Here is a 21,229-nt window from a genome sequence, read left to right as displayed (position 1 = left end):
CTCTTTCTCTTTCCCTGCCTCCCTCCCCTCTGTCTTTTACCCTTGCGCCTCTTGCCAGGCCACGTTTTCCTTCTTCCTTACCGCCCTGGTGAAGGGGAAAGCGAGATCGCCCACGGTCACCCCGGGAGCATCTTCACAACACGGCCTCTGAGACTCTGGCTCAGCCCCAGGCCCGTCCTCCCGGAGAAGACGCTGTGATTTGTCCCCTTGGCCTAGATGCCGCTCTTGGTCCAGACACCTGGTCCGAAAGGATGACTCACAGGGGACAATGGCAGGGACAGAGCAACCATCCCTGTGAATTGCGGGAAGTCAAGGGCGCCATTCGCCACGACAAGCCGCCCCACAACTGTCTCGCACGTTCAAACTCGGCTGTTTACTGCTATTTCCTCCTGGAAATCACCCTCATTCGTGTCTTCATTTGCTTTATTTACTCATTCCTTTCTTGCTTCATGCCTCAGTATTTATAGAGCATCTGCTATGTGCCCACCCTCAAGCATTCTTTTCTCTTCATTCATTTTTCCCACCGATTCAGTAACTGTTTACTCAATAAATATACCTCCGGCTGGCTTGGGGTTTACAACAGGCGGGACACACAGGCAAAGCGCTGGTTACTTACAATGTCCTCCTAGCCAAGCAATTCTAACCATGGCAGTAAACCAGAAACTTGCATTCTTGGACAGTCTTCAGACTACAATGCAAAGTTTGTCCTCCCTCCGTCCAAAAGGAGCTGGCCAGAGAAAAGGAAAGCCTTTCCCTGCTTGATCTGCCTCCTCGAGAAAGCCCCCACTGGAAGCTTTCTGTGTTGTAACATGACAGGGTCAGCAGAGTGGCTCCGAGAATCTCTTCCTACCCCGGAGTTGAAGAATGTTAGGCTGAGTCTATTCATCAGACTAATGGCAAAACCATCAGCCAACAAGAAGACAGACACATCTCAGCGGATACAAGAGACTTGCAGCGACCAGAAAGCATGATCCCCGTGGAAATGAATTAAGGGTCGAAGCTGAACAAATTCATAACTTCTTCTCAGGGGAGGGGGGGAAGGGACGTGATGCCTTCACCTCCTTGTTTCTTGAATATCTCGAGGATCTGACATTCGAAACACCAAGGCAATGACTTACATCTAATAGGTGCTCCTCAAACATGAATTGCCTCAGAGTCCTGATGGGTTTCTACCCTGACAGATCAAAACCAGACTCCCGGATGCAGAAAAACAGACTGACACCTTTTTCTTCTGCAAGCAAGATGAAGTCAACAGGACACAACTTCCAGAAAGTTATGACTGACCTGGAGTCTCCAGGCAACGGTTCATCCGGCAAACATTTGTCGAGTAGATATGACACGTTGTGCACACCGGCCACTATGCTAGGCACACTCAGCTTGAGCCAGAGAACCCCAGAATTAGTGCTTGGCCATGTATAGTGGGTTTCAAAGTCCATAAATACACCTTACAATAAAATGTCTAAAGGAAGCTGACAGAGGAGCAAAATCCATCCAAAAACTGTGCACTTTAAAGGAGAAAAAAAAAAAAATTCCATGGAGCGATGGGATTTTCAGCTGTGCTGTAGGAAAAATGACTTCCTCTCCTCCTCCCTGTCGGGCTTATTTTTTTTCCATAAACCTAAAGTCATGGCGAAGTGACAAGGCTCAGCCAACATGGCAGCAAACACATTGGTGGTTGTTCCTCGAGGAACTTTTCACTTTTAACTCTTACCTGTCCCTGCTGCTCCAGAACTGACGTGTCACTTTCCTTCTCAGGCCTCAGCGAACGAAACAGGGTAGGTATTCTAGGCTCTCCGAAGCCTGGTGGTCTTTAAGTGGGTCCCGAGGGCCAACAGGGCAATGACGAAGGAAGAATTCTAGCAGTACCCGTGGTTGATTGCCTATTTATTAGAAACCCTAATCACAGTGGTTGTTTTTTGCTTGACATCTAATTTCATTCAGTGTAGGGTCCAAGGGGGCAGGAAATGCATTTGATGTGTTCCCAGAGCTTACCGTCATCGCTGGTACATGGTTAGATATTCAGTAACTCTTTGTTGCATGAATGGATCTCTATACATTAGTCTGATTCGATTCTCCCAGCAAAACCAAGTATTAGTGTCCCCATTTTCCTGGTGACAAAACAAAGTGATTTCCCTCCCCTGGTAGGTATTAACAGCCCATTTTGCAGGTCAGGAAAGTGAGGCCCAGAGAAGTGAAATAACTTCTATGACTTCTACGACTAAGGAAAATGTAGGACTAGGCCTATAAATGCTACCCTGTTGGCGGTAACTAAGACGTTGCCTCCCACCTAGAAGGGACTCAAGAAATGGCTTTTCATATGTTGAAAGAATAGAAGTATAGATCTGGAATTCGAGCCATGGACCCCTCCACCACACTGCGCCACCCCCCTCCTCGGGCACCATTTCTCAGGCTGATTTTTAACAACTCTGCGTCTCAATCTTAACCTGTGACTTTGCTAAGAAAGAACTCAATTATGATCCCACCGAATTGGGAGGTGAGGCTCCCTTATTAGTGCCGGCAGGCTGGCAGTGATGACCCTACGAAAGGCAAATAGAAATTCTGCTTCCCACCGTGAGCCACATGAGTACGTATAGAACTTAAGGGATGTCTCGAGTATGGGACATGCCCACGTGGCCACGCCCACGTGGCCACACCCAGGGGTCCAAGCTCATGCAAAGCCACGGCAAATCCTTACATGCAAGGACACCGAGGACTAAACCCCCTGAGAAATAAGGGTTTGGGTCACCTTGCTGGGGGAATAACCTCAAGCAGGGAGGATAGGCCCGGAAGCACAGGAGTCAGAAAGATTATTCACAACATTACGAGTAGTTACAGAAGCCGGTTATATTTTCAGGCGTGAGATATGTATTTATGTATTTTAAAGAACTCCACTTCTCTTTCGTCTCCCTTTCCCTTCTATGGCATATGGCAGTGATTAAAATGACCATTTCCTAGGCTGCAACATATCGAAAGCCAGTCACAAAAGAACAGAAGAGTATACGGTGATCCGGGAAGCACACACTCCTGGCACATGCAGCCAGTGACAGACACAAATTATCTCCCTTCAGGGAGAAGGTAAATTTGTGTCTGTTTGTATAAGGAGGTGTGGATGTGCGGGTGTATGGAAACATACATCCACTTAAAAAGTGGGTGTATGGAAAAATTACAAGCCGGGCCAGTGAAGGGATGGACTGTATTAGTCATATCATGTTTCTGACTGCTTGGCATCCATTGTTCCCTCCTGGATGCAGTCCATCCGAGGTCAGTTTCCCTAGAAGCGGAACCTGACATCAGAAGTCTTGTGCAGGTGACGTGAGGGACAGAAGCAATGTAGGAAGGAAGAAACACAGCAAAGATGGGCTGCTTTCAAATGCAGCGTAGGGAGGCACCTGGGGTTAAGCGTCCGACTTCAGCTCAGGTCATGATCTCACAGTTGATGGGTTCGAGCCCCGCAACAGGCTCTGTGCTGACGGCTCAGAGCCTGGAGCCTGCTTCAGATTCTGTGTCTCCCCCTCTCTCTCTGCCCCTCCTCTGCTCACGCTCTGTCTCTCTCTGTCTCTCAAAAATAAATAAAAATGTTAAAAATAAAAAATTCCAATGCAGTCTTGGCCCAGCTTGAGCCTGTACGGAGTTCTGGACGAGAAACTGCAACATGGAGTCAGTCCCTCTTTGAAAAAAGGAGAAGGGCCCTTGTGCCCATGAACCAGTCCAATATTTGCATCAAGCCCTACTTGCTGAGGAAAGACATAACTCCCAGGCATTGCAAATGAACCCGCAACAGCCAGGCGGGTGGGATGCTGTTTTAGTTACCAAGCACTGTGTCACTACTCATTCCAAAACCCAGCTCCTGAAAGCAATAATAAACATTTACTTTGCCTCATGGTTTTTGTGGGTCGATCATTTGGGAGCAGCTCATTGGGTGGTTCTGGCTCAGAGTCTCTCGTGAGGTTGCAGTTTTCACTGGCTGGGGCTGTGGTCTCATCCGAAGGCTAGACTGGGGCTGGAGGATGTGCCTCCCAAGTGGGGCACTCACATGACTGGCAATGTGACGCTGGCTGTTGGCAGGAGGCCTCAGTTTCTCCCCACGGGGGCCTCTCCACCTGCTGCCTGAGTGTTCTCAATACATGGCCACTACCTCCACCAGAGCCAGCAAGCTGGGGGGCGGGGGGGTCAAGGAAGATGCATAACACCTGTCATAACCTAACTCTACATGGTTTCCTCTGGCATAATCTGTTCGTCACACAAACTAGATCTGATTCAACAGAGGAGGGACCTATCACAGGTGTGAATGCCAGAAGGGAGGATCATTCCTCACTGGGGATCATCAAGAAGGCCGGCCGCCACATGTCCAGATCTTATTTTGAAGGCTGATCTTTGCCTTGTTGTGCGTTAGTGGCCAGGCAGTTCCAGGGGTCTACCTTCCATGGCAGAAGTCAAGAGATACAACTGGGAAACAGTCCTGTGATCTCGGTCCAGTCAATAGGACGTCCTCTCCCAAAACTTCGCTTCCTTAGTTTATTGGTTTGCTAGGGATTACATAAACAAGATACCACAGACTGGGGAGCTTAAACAACAGAAACTTATTTTCTCACCCTTGCGGAGGCTGGAAGTCCAAGATCAAGGTGCCCTCAGGGTTGTTTTTTCTCTCTTCAGCTTGGAGATGGATGCCATATTGCTATGTTCTCATGTGGCTTTTTCTGTGTGTGTGTGTGTGTGTGTGTGTGTGTGTGTGTGTGTATTCCTGGTGTCTCTTTGTGTGTCCAAATCTCCTCTTCTTAAAAGGACACCAAGTCAGCTTGGACTAGGGCCCACCCTAGTGACCTCATTTTGACTAAATTACCTCTTTAAAGGGCCTATCTCCAAATACAATCATATTCTAAGGTATTGGGAATTTGGGCTTAAACACATAATCTTTAGGGTGCACAGTCCAGCCCCTAACACTTACTGAATGATGTAATTAAAAAAAAAGGGAGAGGGGCACCTGGGTGGCTCAGTCGGTTGAGCAACCGACTTCGGCTTAGGTCATGATCTCACGGTTTGGGAGTTCGAGCCCCGCGTCGCGCTCTGTGCTGACAGCTCAGAGCCTGGAGCCTGCTTCGAATTCTTTGTCTCCCTTTCTCTCTGCCCCTCCCCCACTCATGCTCTGTCTCTCCCTGTCTCAGAAATAAACATTAAAAAAAATTTTAAAAAAAAAGGCAGATAGCATTGGTATGCTATCCTGAGCCTTCCTACCATGACACTGTAGCTGTTGTCCCTGCCCCTCCCACCTCCTACAGCTTCCACGATTCATTCCCACTTTCTAAACCTAATTTGCAAAACCTCCTGCCAATTCTGAGAGATCCAGACTTTGCATCGAATAAATTAAGTTTTGCTTAAGGCAGTCATAGCGAGTTTATGTTTCTTAACAATCAAGTCCCCTGACCGGTAGTGTTTTTTCCATATTTTCTGGAACGAATATATATTTCCTTTACGCTCGGGTGGGGGCAGGGTGTGGAGAAAAGTCATTTTCAGAGCACGGAAGTACTCAAGCTAAATTAAAAATCTTCCTGAGCACGACTTTCTTCTTGCCTGAATAACATATTTCTCACCTCATCCAGACGCAGACATACACAAATCCACAAAGTTAAAAAGAAGGGGGAAGGTGTAAGACCTGTGGGTTGTTGGCAGTGAGTCAAATTACCATTCAGTCAGTCGATTGTTACCCGATACTATGCTTTTGTGGCCACTGGCAGAACGCTGCTCGTATGGACGGCTGGAGATGGAACACAAGATGCCTCGGCCACGAGATGGGTCTCTGGCGTCCACATCTACCTGTCTCTTGGAGATGCTCTAAAGACTGAGGCCAAAACATCAGTCCTCATTTACTCAGGCCCAGCTCCAGTGCTGCCCTAGTGTGTGAGCAGCTCCCATGCTGGTGTCTTTCTGGGCCTTCGATACGTGTTTCCATGCAACATGCCTCTTAAACACAGCCAGCTACTTTTGCTGGTTCTCAATAACAGAAAGCCATCTAATGGTGGAAGCAAATCTGGATCTGGTTATGGAGAGATGAGACACCGGTCTCCAACAAAGCTACATCCTAAGGGAGAGTCAAGGATATTTTCTTCTCCGCACGCGTGACTTACGCCCTCGCTCTTCATGGAGTTAACCACCCATGTAAGAAGCAACCCTTCTGTACATTGTTGCCCTTCCCTTCCCTCCCCTCCCCTTTCCTCCCCTCCCCTTCCCCACCCTCCCCTTTCCTTCTCTTCCCTTCCTTCCCCTCTCCTCCCCCTTCTTTTTCTCTTTCTTTCTTTTCTTTCTTTCTTTCTTTCTTTCTTTCTCTTTTTTCTTTCTTTCTTTCTCTTTCTTTTTCTTTCTTTCTCTCTTTCTTTCTTTCTCTTTTTCTTTCTTTCTTTCTCTTTCTTTCTTTCTTTCTCTTTTTCTTTCTTTCTTTCTCTTTCTCTTTCTTTCTTTCTTTCTTTCTTTTTTCTTCTTTTCTTTTTCTTCCTTCCTCTCCCCTCCTCTCCCCTCCTCTCCCCTCCTCTCCCCTCCTCTCCTCTCCTCTCCTCTCCTCTCCTCCTTGACCTGCCTCAACCTTATAACATGACGTTGCCAGGCCTTCAGAGACCTCAGACCAAATGTTGCCTGAATGAATATTGAGTCTCCCATGCTCCTCCTCAGTTACTCTTTCTCCTTTCCCTTTAGTAAGCTCACAAGGGCCCCCAAGATGCAGGTGATCCTGAACCTGATAAGGAGACGTTCTTGCCTGCTGGGATTGACAGGCTGCAGAAGTCAAACATGGGGCGAAGGAAAGAGAGACAATAAGGTTCAATGTAAAGCAAAACAGAAAGAGACAGAGTCAGAGAACAGAGGGGAGAGGATAGTGAGAAAGAGAGAGAAAGAAAGATAAAAATATCCCAGGGCAACTGAAAACTGTCATCCAAACACATGAAAATGTTCCAGATAGTTTAATGATAAGCAGGAAATGGCTGAAACAACCAACAGTCATAGAAGGAGAAAACTGTAGTTAGAAGTGGGGGCAGAATGGAATTGAGCTAAGTGTCTATGTCATAAAGTTTATTATTTTATTAGTTTTAATACTTGGGTAGATAAGCTAATAGGGATAGGGTTTACTTTAAAGATCAACACCGTAGACTCTGCTGTTTATTATTTGATAGCAATGTGTCTCCAGTGAGGGGAATATTAAATCTCATAAAAAGCCATTCCTTTGGTACATCCAGACACTTTTCGGCATCGCACGCACATGGATTTTCCCCTATTAGTTCACATCTCTGGCCCGGGTTTTGTTTGGATAAGACTTCTGGGGACATCTGCTCCTTGGGAATCTGTGAGTGCCATTTGAGCTCCCAGTTTGGATTCTCTGGCCAGCGGATAAAACTGGGGTCTATTTTAGCGAGAGCTGATGAAGTCTTCTGCATCCTGAGTACAGTGTATAATGCCGATGAAGACTGAGTGTGATAGATGGGGTCCCTATCACGCTGCAAATTATTCTGAGTTAAAAGAAAGAATGCACGGGGCCCCCTGGGCGGCTCTGTCAGTTAAGCGTCCAGCTCTTGAGATCAGGTCATGATCTCATGGCCTGTGAGTTTGAGCCCCAAGTTGGGCTCTTGGGATTCTGTCTCTCCCTCTCTCTCTGTCCCTCCCGTGCTCATGCTTGCTCTCCCTCTCTCCTTCTCTCTCTCTCTCAACGTAAATCAACAAACTTTAAAAAGAATGAATGCATTGGGGCGCCTGGGTGGCTCAGTCGGTGAAGCGTCCGACTTCGGCTCAGGTCGTGATCTCGCGGTCCATGAGGTTGAGCCCCGCGTCGGGCTCTGGGCTGACAGTTCAGAGCCTGGAGCCTGTTTCATATTCTGTGTCTCCCTCTCTCTCTCTGACCCTCCCCCGTTCATGCTCTGTCTCTCTCTCTCTCTGTCTCAAAAATAAATAAACGTAAAAAAAAAAAAAAGAAAGGAAGAATGCATTGAATTTGCTTCGCACAGTGCCTGGTAAATCCTGACTAAATGCCAGCTGTATAGGGAGATGGTAAGCGTAACAGATAATTGTCGGTTCTGGAGTCAGACTTACTGGGTGGAAAGTCCCGGCTCTGATCTTCACAGGGTTTCAAACGATTTCGCTCCAAAATACTTCCTGATCCCAGAGGAAATCATAGACACCACCTTAACCAAATGACCAAAGCCAACATCACCAATCCTAGGACAAGTCTTTATGTCATGTGCCTCCCACATGATGTGCTGGGAAGTACACGGCAACACTTCTATGGTGTTCCTGCCAAAAGCACATAACATAGATCTCACGCCACAAATCCAAACCCATGGACCTTCTACGAAATAACTGGCCTGTCCTTTTTCAAAGCTGTTTCTGCCACAAAACACAAAGAAAGACTAAGGAAACTCTTCCAGATTAACAGAGAGACTCCAGAGGCAACGACACATAAATACATCGAGTGGTTCAAGAATTTTTTTCTTTTCCTTCTTTTTGCCTTTGTTCTTTTCTTCTCCCCACCACCCCCCCCCCCCCCGCCTCTCTCTGCTCTTTCTTCTTTCTTATCAGTTGCTGCGAAGGACATTATTGGGGCGATTTGTCAATTGGTGAAATACAAAGTCTGTAGACTAGATAATGATACCGTATCTGTATCAATATCCGTTACCTGATTTGAACAGCGGCACTGGGATTACAGAAGAGACTGTTCTCGTGTTTAGGAAATAAACACAAAAATACCTAGAGGTAAAAGGGAGCATTCAATCTGCAACTGAATCTCAAATGGTTCAGAAGGGGGAAAAAAAAAGGAAGGGGAAAGAAAAAGGAATGCGAAAAAACATTAACATTTGGGTCCACTGGGGAAGGGGTAAGAAAGGGATCCTTCCCAACTTCTGGGCATGTCTGAGATGATGTCAAAACAAAAGGATGACATTAAGAAAACGATCTCAGCTCTGCCTCTTGGGAACTCTGTGTGACTTGACATCTCTCAGCCTCAGCTCAGTCATCTCAAAATGGGGACATCGGTGCTAACGTACAGGACATTTCCTTTCGGGGGACAAGGTCAAAACGGTAAAAATATTAACTCCTTAAACTGTTTCTTGGGGGAGGAGACGAGTGACACAGCCAGGGACAGGGTGGAGGTCTGGGGCACATACGATGCATGTTTCTTAGTAACCCAAACCGTGATTTTTGCATTTGGCCATGGCTATTCCCTCAAACGAGCTGTGTCAAATCAGATAGAGCAGAGGATCCTTGAAATCATGCTTCCCTTTCCAGGTTGTTGTGGGAATTGGGTGACATCATCTACAGCCAGGCCCTGTGGCAGTGACGGACGCACAGCAGGGATTCAAGTCATGATGGCAAATCCCGCTGCCTTGATTGTTGCTTTCGTTAATTGGTCCGCCTCACGCTTGTTTGACTCGTGATTCCTGGAGAGCAGGAAACTTCCAATGTGCCTCGCCACAGTGTCCTTTGCTCTTGCCTGGCGGTCAAGTGGACGTTCCTCCCAGAAGGTCAGTGTTGTTCAGCGAATGACATTCCGACTGGGCTGCCAGCCAAATGATGCCACCCACTGGCCCCATCAGAGTTTCAGTGGGGCGGCTGTGGCAGCCAAGACCAGGGTTCAAGGCAATTTTCTTAAAGCCACACGCTTAGTGGAGGGTTCCTGGTGAACAAATCCAAGCCAAAGTGACAGGGGAAGGTAAAGGCATGAAATGAGCGAGGCCATGACTTAGTTCTTAACCAGAACTTGGCCATTTTTTGCCTTTTATAAGAACTGCCTGTGGGTACAGCCTTCTAGCATCTTCCTCAGTTAGCTTCTCCTTAACTCTGGCCACGATAGGCACACAAACACCCCAGCTTTCTAGGCTCTGAAAATCCCTCACTCACTAGAGTCATCCAATCCCTAATGTCTCTAGTCCCCATGTTTCCAAAAATCCTCTAAGAAAAGCCCAGTACACCATGGGTGGCAGTCAAGCCCCGGCTATCCTGAGAGAGTAGTTCCAAGATCTCAGCAAACTGGTCTTGGGCCACGGGAAATTAACATCCAATGGGAAAGACATAGACTGGTCTGGAAGCCGAGGACCCTTCTTGAGAATCAGGACTTCTGCAAGAGCCAAGAACCCAGCATCGCTCACAAGGCATCAAAAGAAAAGCATCAGAGCATCTGGGGAAAGGAGCTGTCCACACCTTGGCCGCTCCCTCTGCCTAGAACATACATTGCCACACTATTCACCTGGCTAACTATGCTTCCTCCTCAATCCCTGCTTCTTTAGGGAGAACAGTGTCTCACAGAGCCCGAAACTGGATCCCTTCCCAGTGCTAGGCACCCCTGCACCCTGTGCACCCCTATACGACAGCCCCATCACACTTCATTGTAATGGTTTACGGAACTAATTGGATGCAGGGCACGTCAAGCCATAATGAGCATTTACTGAGCACGTGCTATGGGCCACAATGTTGTGTTTTCTGTATATTAACACTTCCAATCTCTCAACGAACGGCTGAAGTCGGTGTTGTTATGATTATTATCCCGCTTTACATGAGGAAACTGAGGACCAATGGGGTGAAGTGACTTGACCAAAGTTACATAGACCGGAAGGGACTGAACCCAGAAGCAAGGCCTGGGCTGTCCCATTACAGTCCTGCATGAACATCTATGTTAAGGCAGCCCCAGGCAAGGTGCCCGCCCTGAGAATCCGGAAGAAAACAGTGGAAGAAAAGTGGCTGAAAGACAGACCAAACAACCACACTGGGCGGTAGACGTCTGTGCTCTTGATCAAATGTTTCCGTGTCTATCACCCTAGTCACATGAGCCCTTGGCATTGAGTGGGGCCACGTGACTAGTTCTGGCCAATGGGCTGTGAGCAGAAGCCCCGGGTGTCATATTCAGGCCACGGTATTTCACAGCCAGTAGGAGAACGTTCAGACTTCTCTTGCTGTACCAGGAAAACTGACAATGTTTGAGACAGTGGCCACTCCATCCGCCCAGGGCCCTGAGCGATTGGTTCAGTAGTCTAAATATCACATAAGGCTGTGTTGTTTTAGGCCACTGGGATTTTTTTTTTTTTTTAGGTCTGCCTAATCTAGCATCTATCCTATCAGACACTTGATGGAAGCAAAGCAGTGTAATTAAATGATAGCTCAATGCTTTTAATTATATTAAAGTTAATAGAATTATGCTGATATTACATTTCAAGCCCCTGAGCCCAAGCTCTGCTGTCTCTTCGTCAAAAAGGGAGATAGCAGGTTGTGCAGAGGCTTACATACTAGCCCCAAACTCCCTCCAGCTATCAGAACAATGAAGTGAGAATGGAAATAAAAGCATTTTGTCACTGGGGATTCAGCTCTATTTATTCACAGAACGACCTAATTCACGCAGTGGCTAGCATCCACAAATAGGGTTCCACTGATGAATTACAATCAAGACATCCCGGTTTCCAATATCTTGTGACCCATGCACCGAGGATGATTCCGGACACGCGTAGAAGCTGAAGGGACAGAGGACATTCCTCTCATCTTCCTTCCAGCACTTCCTCACTCTTTTCCAAAGGTTCCTTCAATGCACTCCAGAAAAACCACGCGTGCAAACTCCGATGAAGTGTTCTTATTCCAAGAATTCAAAGGGAATCACAAGAAAGAAATTTCACGAGCCTAAGCATTTCCCTGATGGCTACTCCTTCTATACTCCTGAGTTGCGGGACATCCAGTTTTCATAGTCTAGGGAAGCATCTCTTAAAGTACGATACCTGACCACCCAAATCAAAATTGTCTGGAAAGCTTGTGAAAGATACAGATTCTCTGACCTCCTGAACCAGACTTCTCTGGGATGGGGAACTAGAATGTTCATTTTTTTATCAGGTTCCTTGGGGCTTCTGGTACTATGAAAGGTTGAGAAATTCTGCCTTAAAGTAGGTTTGCTAGAAAAACAGAGAGCCAGGCCTCTGGGATATTTGTGGGAAAGCCCAGGGTCCAGCCCACCACGAGGCTATTCTGAAGATTCATAAGTTGGCTCACTGGCCTCTGAGAAGAGCCAAGGTGTCTAGCTGAAGAGGAAGGTAACCACAGACATACCAACCCTTCTCCCACTGGTCCCATCGCAGTTCCTAAAGGAGACTGCACCGTTCATCCAGTCAGCACACAGCTCTCCTTGTCTACTGGTATCGGTCCAGGAATGGACAGTTGGCTCAACTAGATGGAAGAGAAGATCTATAGTCCATGTCTGAGGGAGAAGTTTTAAGATTTTTTTTGTTCTCTTTTTCCAGATAGAACAATAAAGCATACAGAGTCACTTGGTATTGGCAGCCTTATTGAGAGAGAGAGAGAGAGAGAGAGAGAGAAGAAGAAGAAGAAGAAGAAGAAGAAGGGGGGAGGAGGAGGAGGAGGAGGAGGAGGAGGAGAAGAAGAAGAAGAAGAAAGGAAGGAAGGAGCAGGAGGAGGAGGAAGAGAAGGGAAGGATGGAAGGGTGGGAGGGAGGGAGTCTGGGGATGAAGCAAAATGAGGCCCACAAAGCAGAAAAACAGAAAGGACCCAGACTCTTGATAATGTCATTGATCACACTGAACCTGGCACCCGTCCTTCCTCTGATCTTCCAGGTACGACAGATAAGAATTTCATGTATTAAGTCAACCTGAATCAGGGTTTCCTGTTACTTGCCACCCAGAGCGTTCTACCGGGTATTTATTATCATTGTCACCACCAGCATCACTATCGTTAAGAACTAGGGTGGGATTTGCTTTTCTCCATGAAAGGCAGGAGACTTAGCTTGTGTTTAGTCAGTACCTACAGTTGTTCCATTCTGGAAGACGGACAGGTCCAGAATCTGCACCGCAAGGGAAAGAAAAGCAGAACCCAGCCCTGCCACTGCCACGGTCGTGGGACTTAAGATGAATCCCAAGGTCCATTTGTCACCTGTATAGAATGTAGGGGTAGAATCAGAGGTCCTCTGTCTACTCCAGGGGTCTTAAATAGGGAGTCACAACAGACGGTCCACGGCCACCATTGGCGGTCATGTGGATGCACAGGAGGAGAGAGCTTCCAGATGGCTTTTGAATTGTGCATTAGCTGACAATCTTTTAAAAAGCAGATTGCTCATGAAAATCTAAGGTTTTGAGATTCTTTTGACAAGGTGCAGGATCTATCAACACTGGACCCACATTTCCATGCAGCAACAATTGGCTAGGGGCGGGCAGCTGCTCTCTCTAATTGAGGCAAGCTTGCTGTGGCTGCCACGCTCCCCACAGCTCCCCATCAACCCTGGGCCTTATGACCAGCTGCATTTGATCATCTTACGCCCGGCTCACTTATTCACCTACATTCCCCGCCCGGCCAAAGTGGACATGGGCTTTGCAATCGCAGATTTAAGACAATCGTCCAACGTTCCTGGGATACAAATTCTCTGAAGTCCTTTACAATAGACATGTTTGTCTTCACAATGCATCCCCACAGAGAACGCCGGGGCCCAGCAGCCTTGAGAAACCACCCTGGAATATTACCCCCGACTCAGCTCACTCATGGTCTTGCTCAAGGCTCGGTTTGTTTCTAGGTTGTGTTTTCCATTTCTTCTTTGGACACTTCTATTTCTTTCCTGCTTTGAGGTCTGTTTGCCAGCTCCCGGGTGGTCAGTTCCGTGGGCTAGATGAAGCAGGATTTTCCATAATCGCCACTTCTCCTGAGCCAGTTTGGAGTTTGGGGTTTGCATCTGAGTCATTGAATTATTCGCTGCTGGGGAGCTGGCACTTTGCAAGCTCTTAGGATAAATAAACATGTCTGCCTTTCAAAGCACAGATCGCAACAAAAGTTCTGACTCCAAATACTGGCCACATATATTTTTGCCTAACCACAACAGTCTTAAATAATCAATGTGTTCTCTTTAGTTATCTGAAGCTGTAATTCACAGTAACTGAACTGTGACCTCCTACTCTTGAGTTTGGGTGACCTGGTTGAATGTGTCTGACGGCTTTCTTGGAGATTCGTGGCATATAGTCTTAAACTGGGCACTGGGACACTTTCTACACTTCCGATCTAAACTCGAACAGATCCCTTCCAGCGCTGGCCTTGGTTTTCCCCCTGTACTGGAAGGAGGGAAATGAAATTGGTAGTTTACAAAGTATGTCGCATAAAATGCTGGACCTCATTCCAAGGGACCCTTGTAGAGGTGACTGGAAAACCTGAGAAGACCTTGCCTGAAAAGCAAAGTAACGACGGTATCTGCTAATGATGAATGAATAAGTTAACCCATGTAAGAAACTTTAGTGCAGAATCCGGAATGCAGGGTGCCTTCTTGGGCCAGCATACATGTACCCTTCATGGTCATGTCTGGCTTCATCGACAGTGGTTTTCCATTTTTGCGTGTGTGTATGTATTTATTAGAGCAAACATTACCAAGAACCTAGTCTGTTCCAGACACAATGCAATCTACTCAAAATGCCAAGTGTTTCTTTGAGCATGGTCCCTATTCTTAAGACCTCACAGTCTGGGAGGAACAGGCATGTAGCAAGCTAAGGACAAGAAACATTCCAGGACCTGCTACCGTCTAGGTAGAGCACAATGAGATAAGGAGGGAGAGGAGGGGGCCAAAGGTTGGCTACGAGCCACAGATTCTGGAATAGGTATTCTGCATGTATCGCCCCAGCTCCCGATGGCCCTGTGAAGTTGGAATTATTACAGTATTATACCTACTTTACAACCCAGCTTGGTCAAGAAGGAAACTAAGGCCTGGATGGCCAATTGCCTGGCAAAATCTATTGCCCCTTTCCTCTTAAGAATCCCTGATGGTTAGCAAGGCACATGGACAGAGAACAAAGACTACATTCGTTACCCACTTTCCCTTGCAGTCGGACCCGTCCCACGACTCCAATCTGACCAACGGTTATGCCCTTAAAAGGAAGGGTCATGCCTCCGCCTTCTTGTCTTCTTTCCTCTGCCTAGAATATGCAGGTGGTCACGTACCATCTTGGGTCGTGGGACGAGGGGCAAGACAGAAGGCGTCTGTGTCTCTGCACGGCCCTTACGAAGTGGAAACCACCTTGCGTGAGAGAGAAATAAACGTCTATCTCGTTTAAGCTCCGTCAAGAGGTGGATTCCGTGTCTCCGGAACACATAGTTATAAATGATTTTTTTTCCCCTTGAGGAAAGTTGTCACTTCGAAGGATTAGGGCTACAAGTATATCTTAAATGGAAGCGTATCTTAGCAAGCTTTGGGCCCGATATGATTGGCGTTCAGCCAGTCTGAAGACCACAGCACCTAAGTCACCCAGGAGTGGGAGGCAGGTCCCCAGGAAGACAGCCTCTTTCCAAGCTATAAAAACCACGTTGTCAACTCAACAAGGTTTTGTAAGGCTTTTGTAGCTGTGCCACAGTGAGCCTAGGGCACAAAGAACAGAGAGGAAGAGAGTCCTGCTCAACAAACAAGAGATTTCATACACACTGCCAGTCAGGCCTCCCACCCAGCGCAATCGATTGTCCTTTGTTCACATTACTATTAAGATAAATCATTATTATTGAGTGATGGCTCAACTTTGTGTATCCTCTGCCATATTATATCTTCAGTACAAGTAGATGTGGGGGATTCTTTGTTTGTTTTTACTTTAGAGAGAGAAAGAGAGCAGGGGAGAGGGGCAGAGAGAGAGAGAGAGAGAGAGAGAATCCTAAGCAGGCTCCAATGCCCAGCGAGGAGCCCGACACGGGGCTTGATCCCACATCCCCGGGATCATGACCTGAGCCAAAATCAGGAGTCGGACGCTCAAGCGACTGAGCCACCCAGGCCAGGCGCCCCAGTAGACGTTCTAACCCCCATTTTACAATCGGCAAAACTGAGGCCAGAGAGATTAATTAACATTCTCAAGGTCACGGAATTTAGAAGCAAAACTAGGGATCCAAATTGTTCTGATGCCAGAGCCCTGCCTCCTTTAAAAAGGAATGTAACCCGCGAAAGATGCAACCAGCCCAAGCTGTTGGTAATTGGGCCTCTCCCAAAGCAGCTCTCTCTCCCCAGCTCCCTGCCTCCTGGACGTCGTTCAGAAACATAATGTATTTCTCACTTTGGAAGTCACCGAGTGTGTTGAGAACGGCTCATGGTCCCTCTCGTGTCTTAAAGCCAAGCAAGTCCAATCCAAATTCTTTATATTCCTGGTCTCTAGACCTTGGTGGGCCAAACCCAGTTGGCTGGGCTTGGGTCCAGATTCTGTTCTCCCAATTCTCACACCTGGCACTGTCCCACGAAGACCAAGCCCGGGATGCCTTTTTGGAGATGAGCCTATACAAAGCCCGGTGCCGCACTCCACTTCTCCCCAACCCCCCCCCCGATCCACGATGGACCTCGCGTTGGCTTTCCCCAAGTAGCCCGAGCCCCCAACAGCAACCCTGCAGCTCTCACCCCGCTCCCCACTGCTCATCTTGTGTCTTGGCCAGTTCTCAGCCTATAACTCTTTCCAAACTCGCCAGTATAAAATAATCATGTACGTGAAGTAAAACAGGAGTCTCGTATACACACTTAATAACTCTTGCGTACTGTACAAGAGAGAATTCCATTTTACAACCCCCAGAGCCTTCCAATGGCTCTCATTTAGCTCCACATTCTTGGTGTGAGATCGAAAACTTCTCTCTCTCTCTCTGCCCCGGCCTGTTGCTGCCTTTTGAAACTGTTGTGTCTCCAGATTCCTTGGGACCATTTCATCTCCATTTCTGCTTCTAATTGGGGGATTTAAGTACTGCTGTTGAGCCCTAGAGCTAAATGTCAGGGTTTCACTTAAAATCCCACATTTGGGGAACTGAGCACGTCATACTGGGGAAAGTTCAAGTGTGAGCATGTCAAAGTAAATGGAGTTAAGTGGATCAGTTAATCCTTCCAGCCAGGAGCTCAATCGCAAGGTGAGAAGGTGGGTCCCCACCCCTGGTTTCTGAGAAGTGCCCTGCGCGAGGTTGGCCACGTCACGGGTCCTTCATGGGCCTCTTCCTTCTGTAATAGACGCCTCGCGAGGAAGTTAACCGGCAAAATTTATCACCTGATATCACATCGGATATGGTCAGACTCACCAGAAGAGCAAAAACGGTATCTAGCTCTTAAAAAAAAAAAATAGCTTTATCTTCTAAAACATGAACAAACAAGGGAACCAAAGATTATGGAGAACGGGGATGGAAGAGTGCAATTAATTCGTTATATAAATGTGCACATTCACCAGGTATCCACGGTGCCGTGCTTGGCACTGGTAAGGTGCTGTGAATATCTTCGATTTCATTTCGCCCCCTAGCTTGCTGTCCTCTGGCCACCCTGCTTTGCTTCACCTTCTCTGAGTGCGCCAATTTTGTTCCCGCCTCAATGTCTTTGCGCTTGCGGATGCCCTCCTTTTTGGTCTTCAGATGTCGTCTGGGTCTGAACTCTAGTGGCTCCTTCCGGTACAGGTCTTTCTATACACACCGCTAACCTCCTGTGAGCGCCCTCACTCTGATCTCACCATTATACCACCCTCGCATCGTGTGTGTCTTTGGGAAAGCATGCTTGTCACGTGACTGCCCCCTGGTTTCCTAACCAGTATCCCCCTGTCCCGCCAACTGCCAGCTCCTTGAGGTCAGAGACCTTATCTACCAGACTTCCCTGTATCTTCAAGATCTAGAAGAGTGTCTGGCCCTAGACACATTCAATAAATACAGACAAACGAGTGAATCTATAATCAAATGAGTTTTAGAGGCACACTTTTTCTTAAAACACATCTAGCTAAATCTGTCAAGCCCAACCTTGATCATTCCCTTTGGTTATATGAACATCCCCTGGGAATCCAATTCCTTCTGGAATAGTGTATTTCAAGTGTATGATAAACACCTAACTCTTAATTCAGAAGAAATCCTAAGGTACAAAGCGGTTACCATGACGGCAAGGATGCGCAGGTTGAGATAAGGGTTGGGGGTCCAGAGCTCCACCAATACAACCCTCCCACCAATTCCACCCTAAGACATCTTCGTGGAGCCAATTTTGCTATTTGGGTTTGAAGGAAACTTTCCTTTCCTTCAGCAAGATGCTGTTACATATACCATGGACAAAAAGGGGGCTTCAGTGGTCAGGCAAGTTTGGGAAACATGTACTTATTTTTAATAAATATGTATTAAGTGGACACTACATCCCATTTGTGCTACATCCCAAATTGTGCTAGTTGCTGGGTTACAACAGAGAAAAAGGGAGGTATAATTCCTGTACTCACAGACCTCATAATCTGGGGATTAAAGACAATTCTCCTGGGTTTAAAAACACAAATTGGATTCTTTCCTCATGGATCATACGGTGCATTCGCTCTCAGATACCCTGGGACAATCCGGGTATGCGTTGTGCCCAAAGTTCCCAAGCACATCACGGGTCTAGTGTTCCACAAAGCAGGCTTTGGGAAATGTTTGTCAATACCAACTGCTTGAGCAACACCAGAGAATGACCTTGATAGCATTACCCGTTTTCAAAGCAATTCCAACACACAAAAAAAAGTATATAATGCTGGATGACTCAACCCATTTGATCTCTGATGATTCATAAACCTTTTTAAGAACTTCTATGTCTTAGATCATCCTCTGGACATGGGCTGTCCACGTACTTAGAGCAAGTGGACAGAGCCATTAAAAAAGCCTGTTATCTGGCTAGTCAGCAACGGAAGGGTCCTGTTGTGCACTCAACGTCCGTTTTTAGCTTTGTCGCTTCTTACAGGAAAACGAACTTCTCAGTGTAGAAATGTCTACACAGAGACTTCAGCCGTAAAATATACACCCTGCCTGCACATCAATCAGGCAGAAAAATCCAATAGAAAAAAAAAGAAAAAAAAAGAGTCCCTTTCTCTTATCCCAGCCTGGGGACATAATTAGCTGTTCCTTCCTATGTATTTCCAGAACACTACGTATAACCATCTATAGCATTTATCACCGTACTTATGATTCATGACAACCACGCAGGGTTCCCTGTTTTGTGCCAGGAACTTTGCAAAACATTTTCCATATAGGACTGCTTCTTCGCCCAACACTCATAGGTGGGAGTTACTATCAACACTCCTGTTTCAAAGATGCGAAAACTGAGCCTCATAAAAGCTCAAACTACTTGCCCAAAAGAACAGGATGAGTGAATGGAAGGCGAGGATTTAAATCCAAGACTATCGGATTCCCACGTCTAACCTTTCTCCGCGTTTCCCAACTAATGGCTCAAGGATCCATCACCTCCAGTGTGGATCTTCAGTTTCTTGAGTGACAACTTTGGGATTCATGGGGCGCCGAACACGGCTCGTGGTGCCTAGTGAGAGAGAGCTCAGCAAAGCCCAACTGAATGAACTGGGGAGGCATCGGAGTACAAGGGAAAGAGCTTTGGGCTGGAAAGCCAGAAAACTGGATCCTTCTCTAGGTTTTGTAACTAATCCACTGGGTGACCTTGAGCGAGCCCCTTCCTCCTGTCTGGACCTTTGTCGTCCCACCTATCAAATGAGAAGACTGGAAGAGATGACTCCTAATACAATCCTTGCCTCTGAGGCCAAGTGACCTACGGCAGAAGCGGGTGTCACATAATTCAAAACAATACGGGAATTCTCAAGAGGACAGAGATGATGTCGTCTGTTCCTGACACCCTCAGTGCTCGGCAGTGCCTGGCACGAGTAGATGCTCAGTTAGTGCCCACCGAATGCAAGAGCAGGTGGTGACGCCCACTGCGAGCTCTGCTGAGGATGAACTATAAACGCCTCGCACACCTCAAGTTCCAGAAAGAAGCACAAGCCGTTTCTTTGTAAGGGAACATGAATCCACTAGAGAACTGCAGCGCTGACCTAACCCTTCAAGAATGAACGTCGCTGGAGTCCAGCCAATGGGGGCAGACGGAAGCTGGGGTTGGGAAGCCTCCGGGCCCCCCCCCTTCCCCTCCCCGCCCCACTCATGAACTTGAAATTCCCGGGTCAGATCTTTCATCACATCAGAGCACGGAGCCTCTGGAAAACATAAACGAGAGAAGTCCAAGTCTAGTGTTGCGAGGCCTTGCCCCATAGCTCACCCTCCTTGAAACATAGGAAGAAGCCATCCGGAAGCCAAGAGACGTGACATTCTAGAAACCCCTTTGCGGGAAATAAATAAATAAATGGACCGACCCAAGATGTAATCTTTTTAGTTATGAAAACATGTTTTCCTTGCTTTCTGACCCTCTCTCGCATTTTGGGGTTTGGGGAGTTGACTAGTTGCCTGGTGTCCAAGAACACTTGGAAGTTCATCACCTTGACCTTCTTGGCTGTTAAATCTTAACACTGGTTGCTGCAAAGTACTTTGGCTTCAAAAAAAGAAAAGAAACAAAAAAAGAAAAGAAAGAGATCAATCTGGTTTGTTTTGTTTTGTTTTGTTTTGTTTTGTTTCAAACACGCTCATCGTTGAGCTCATACTTTGGGATTATGTGCAGGGTTTTCTCAGATAGCCTGTAGATTCCCAAACGAATAGCCTGAGTTTTCTTTTTCCTGTGGACTCTGTGGAATTCACCTGAAAATCTGGTGATTATTTATGTTCTAGCATACTTGCAGTCAAGCCACCCAGGGCTTTATATCCACAGGAAAACTGACAAATCCAATCAACTCTCCAAGTGCAGTTCTGTAAAGTCTTATTCATTTGGATGCCATCAGTTCAGAATTTGGGGATAATTCAGACAGTCTGGATGGAAGTTTCCTTTTGCACAGCTCGACCAAAAAGAGAGTTTCTTAACAAATTGATAATGCAAAGCAGACCGTTGGAGCTGCGAAGAAACTGTCTTCGAGTTCTTCAGAATAGTATTCACTGACAGGCGATCGACGATTAATTACAAATTATTTTTATCGAATAATTAACATGGATCCCAGGCAGCTCACCATGCAGGGGGGAGAGTACAGGACAGAGGCAAAAATATATGGGCTTTCAACCCACTGGGCAGGGGCTCAGGTTCTAGCTGTGCTACTCACGAGCTTAAGTTACCGTACAAAAGCTACTTTACATCTCGGAGCCTTAATTCTGACATATGGAAAAGGTTGCAGGATGGACCTAAGAACCGGAAATCACAGAGGTAGAGACAGAGTTTCCAAAACTGCTCAGAAGGATTGTAAGTCCACAAGATGTTAACACACATTGCATGAAAATGGGATCCATGGTGGAATACGTGTGGGATAAACTAGGCCAAACAAAAGCGAATAAGTTTGCTTGCTTTTTGCTTTGTTTATTTCCAGGCCTTTTCAGAGCCTTTGCTTTAAGTTGTGAGTTTCCAAAAGGGAGGTGGACCAAGCAG

At 46.9% G+C, this 21,229-nt stretch overlaps 1 long non-coding RNA gene across 3 annotated transcripts in view; it reads right to left on the bottom strand.

Annotated features, from left to right (window-relative positions):
- The window catches only part of LOC107179397, a 243,158-nt gene that overhangs the window by 101,070 nt on the left and 120,859 nt on the right, over positions 1-21,229 (bottom strand). The gene's annotated exons all lie outside the window — the stretch shown is intronic.

This window comes from Panthera tigris, chromosome D3, assembly GCF_018350195.1.
Source record: "Panthera tigris isolate Pti1 chromosome D3, P.tigris_Pti1_mat1.1, whole genome shotgun sequence".
Taxonomy (NCBI): domain Eukaryota; kingdom Metazoa; phylum Chordata; class Mammalia; order Carnivora; family Felidae; genus Panthera; species Panthera tigris.
This window is presented reverse-complemented; position numbering and strand designations above follow the sequence as displayed.